Genomic DNA, 4490 nt, shown 5'->3' with positions numbered 1-4490 from the left:
CAAGTGGATTGGCAATCGGATGATTATCGCTCCTCAAAAGATTGGGGCCATTATAATGAAGATTTTTTTTACATTAAATGTCTTCTAGTCAAAGAGTAGAGATAGAAATAATAGAATAATAGAACAGAGAATAATAGAACATGTCTTTGCCAGCTCTTTGAAAGAGCAACCCAATTAGTCCCATTTGCATCCAGAAACCTCAAATTCTTCCCTTTTTAGTATTTATTGAATCCCTAGAGTACAGAAGGAGGCCATTCGGTCCATCGAGAATGTACCGACCGCAATCCCACCCCGGCCCTATTCCCGTAAGCCTCATTGACCCTAGTGTGAAGGGGATCAGTAGGGTCAATTTAGCATGGCCAATCAACCTAACCTGCACATTTCTGGACTGTGGGAAGAAACCGGAGCACCCGGAGGAAACCCACAGAGACACGGGGAGAATGTGCAAACTCCACACAGACCAAATGGCCTCCTACACAACAGGGATTCTATGAACGCTTCACAAAGTGCTTCATTTGTTGCAAAGCATTCTGGTCTGCCATAAAAGACACAAGTTGTACGTGGTGTCTGTGTTGAGTTAGCTAATCTTAACAGGAATTTTCCAGCCTCGCCCACGGCTGGGATTCTCCATGCCCGCTGGCATAAATTGAATTTTGCCGAATGCCAGATTTTCAATTCTTGCTGGCAGTGGTAGTGAGGCGAATGAGATTGGAGAATCCCAACCCAGGTCCGTTTCAGGGGCCCTGGGTAGAGGGGATAAATCCAAAGATAAAATGCTGGAAAATCTCAGCAGGTCTGGCAGCATCTGTAAGGAGAGAAAAGAGCTGACGTTGAGTCCCGATGACCCTTTGTCAAAGCTTTGAGCATTAATTGTAGACATGGATTCAGCTGCTTATTATATATCTTTCAGTTTGAAATGGCAATTAAAAAAAGCATCATTTTGGAGGAACAGCATCGGACCAAATAGTGAACTTATCTGGAGTAACAAATATTTTGTACAAAGTGCTCTGCATTTTCCAATACAGGTGGGATATTAAAGTGGTGAGAATGCATTAAGTGGGATTCACCAGGATGACCCCAAAGTTTGGAAACAAGAGAACAAAGAAAAACTTTCCTACAATCATAGAATCCTAAAGTACAGGAGGCCATTCGACCCATTGAATCTGTACTGGCCACAATCCTATCCACACCCTATTCCCGTAACCCCATAAATTTACCCTGCTAATCCGCTGACACCAAGGGGCAATTTAACATGGCTAATCAAACTCATCCGCACATCTTTGGACTGTGGGAGGAAACCAGGGCGCTCAGAAGAAACCCACACAGACACAGGGAGAACGTGCAAACTCTGCACAGACAGTGACCCAAGACCAGAATTGAACCTGGGTCCCTGGAGCTGTGAGGCAGCAGTGCTAACCATTGTGCCACTCATCTAACAAATGCAGGAGGTTCACCAAAAAGCTTCTTGTGAGAAACCTTATCCTTCACCTAAAGTCCCGACAGACCACATCTGTATAATAAAAGCAAAAATCTGAAATAAAAGCAAAGTGCTGCAAGAACTCAGCCAGTCTAACAGCATCTGGAGAGGAACAATATGAATTGTGTGACTGTTACATTAATCTCTTTCCAGTTTTTCCAGCACTTTGTTGTTACTTTAGACATGTGTTCCCTATATCAATCCAAACTTTTTCCAAAAAATACCTCTTAAACTTGTCAAAGCAAATCTGTTCTCAATTCAGCTCTCTTGCATCTCTACATCCCAGAATCCCTACAGTGCAGAAGGCAGCCATTTGGCCTATTGCGCCTGCATCGACAACAATCCCCGTAACCCCACATATTTACCCTGCCAATCCCCTTAACACTAATGGGCAATGTAGCACGGTTATCAACTTAACCGGCATATTTTGGGATGCTAAGGGGCAATTTAGCATGGCTAATCCACCTAACCTGCCCAGCTTTGGATTGTGGGAGGAGCCCAGAGGGAACCCAAGCAGACACGGGGAGAATGTGCAAACTCCACATAGTCACCCAAAGCTGGAATTCAACCTGGGTCCCTGGTGGTGTGAAACAGTGATGCTAACCACTGTGCTGCCCTGATGCTTGCTTAATTTACCTTCTGGATAATGGGACAGACAGATTGGAAAGTAGAGATTCGGGATTTTACGCCCTTTCCTCCAAAGATCTCGGGTTTGACCTTTGTGTCAGTGTTTACTTTGCAGTCTGGACAAAACCAGATCGGAGTTGTGGGATTTGGCCTCTTTTAAGGAGATGGGTCAAATTTCTTGTAAGATTGAAAATTCAGCAAAGAGATCGAGATGGTGAGTGTTCAGCCAAAGTACAGGTGGGAAAAGACAAGTAGATAAATATTAGGAAATGGAAAAAGTTTCATGAAGTTCACCCAAAGAGCAGGATCTGCTCATTATACATCTTTCATTTTGAAATGGCAACAAAAAAAATCAACAGAATTTTGGAGGTATAGTGTAGGAGCAAATAGTGAACTCAGCAAGTGTTTTGTACAAAATGGTCTGTATTTTCCAATACCGGTGGGATTTTAAAGCGGTAAGAATGTGTTAGATGTGGATTCACCAGGATGATCCCATTAGCTACAAAGAGAGGTTGGAGAAACTTGTTCTCGCTGGAATGACGGAGGTTGAGGGGCGATTTGATAAAAATCTACAAGATGAGAGGCATGGACAGAGTGGATAGTCAGAAGCATTCCACCCCCCCCCAGAGTGGAAGAGTCAATTACTAGGGGGCATAGGTTTAAGGTGCGAGGGGCAAGGTTTAAAGGAGAAGTACAAGGCAGGTTTTTTTTTCAAAACACAGAAGGTGGTGGGTGCCTGGAACTTGCTGCTGGGGAAGGTAGTGGAAGCATATATAATAGTGACTTTTAAGGGGCATCTGGGCAAATACATGAATAGATGGCCATAGAAAGATATGGTCCCCAGAGGGGTCGGGGGTTTTAGTTCAGTCGGACAGCACGGTCGATGCAGACTTGGAGGGCCGAAGGGCCTGATCCTGTGCTATAATTTCCTTTGTTCTCCCTGACCCCACAGTCACATTACTTTATGTCTCTCTTCTAATTTCTTCTGCCGTTTTTCCCGACAGCGTCTCCTCATTCTGCTGGAATGTTCTCAGTTACCAGTTGTCCACCAAACACCCAACCCAATTCATCCATTAGATCACAGTGCAGTATGTGTAGTTCCACTACACAGTCACTGGCTAATAACCAGAAACAGAAACTCAGGTCAGCTCCACCCCTCCCTACATTAACCCAGAGTTAAATGGAATTCACCAAGCCACTCCATCAGCATGCGGGGGTTTGTACAATAGATGAAACAGAGCAAGCATTATGAAAGCACACAGTTTAAATCCTTAAGAGGGATTCATTCTTTGGTGTGTTAATGATTGTTTTTGCATGAAGTTTTGTTTTTTAAAATCTTATTTCACAATTCAGATAGTGGAGACAAATATCACAGAATGATACAGGACAGAAGGTTGCCATTCTGCCCATCATGCCTGTGCCAGCTCTTTGAAGGAGTTATCCAATAAGTTGCTGTTTCCTACAGCCCCGCAAATAACTTCTCCCTTCCAGAGTTCATCCAAGTCTCATTTGAACGTTATAATTAACTCTGCTTCAACCATCCATTCAGTCCACGGCACAGCGGTTAGCACCATTGCCCCACAGCGCCAGGGACCTGGGTTCAAATTCGGTCTTGGGTGACAGTCTGTGTGCATGGGTTTCCTCCAACACGCCAAAGTTTTGCGGGTTGATTGGTCATGAACTGTATTGTCAGGGGGACTACCAGGGCAAATACGTGGGGTCACAGGGATGAGGTCAAGATGGGATTGTTTTTGGTGCAGGCTCAGTGGGCCAAGTGACCTTCTTCTGCACTGTGGGGATTCTACAATCCCAGATCGTAACAACGTGCTGCCTAATTTTATTTCCACGTGGCCTCCAGTTCTTTTGTCAATTAGTTTAAACCTGCACTCACTGGTTTCTAAGTCACTTGCCGTTGGAAACAGTTTCTTCTTGTGATTTTAGACTCCTCGAATAAATCTCAAAACTATACAGGACAAAACAATAGCGGGGATAATAACTGTGGCATAGAGAGGAAATTAAAGAAATGTAAACATTCAAAATCTAGAAAGCTGCCAAAAATCAGTCAAGCAACACAAGAACGAGAAATGCAAAAATCTTATAGAAAACTATCACAAAAAAGATTTATTTGATTTTAAAAGAATAATTCTTTTTCTTCCCCCACCCCTCCTCTACAATCTACATGCCTGCCCCAGATGTTCTCCCCAAGCGGAACGGAAATTTAAATTTAAGAAAAAGCTTTTTTTACTGTATAATCCGCAGTGAGGTCGACAGGTCAAAGTGAGGACCGACCAGTCTGCACATCACGAACACAATGATAACAGCAGAGTACGTGAGTGTACAGGATCGGATTTCAATCCAATGGGTTATCAGAAAACATACAAACAAA

The sequence above is a fragment of the Carcharhinus amblyrhynchos genome, chromosome 24 (assembly GCF_965287045.1).
Source record: "Carcharhinus amblyrhynchos chromosome 24, sCarAmb.v2.hapA, whole genome shotgun sequence".
NCBI lineage: Eukaryota > Metazoa > Chordata > Chondrichthyes > Carcharhiniformes > Carcharhinidae > Carcharhinus > Carcharhinus amblyrhynchos.
The sequence above is the reverse complement of the archived record's forward strand: the minus strand, read 5'-3'. Positions refer to the sequence as shown.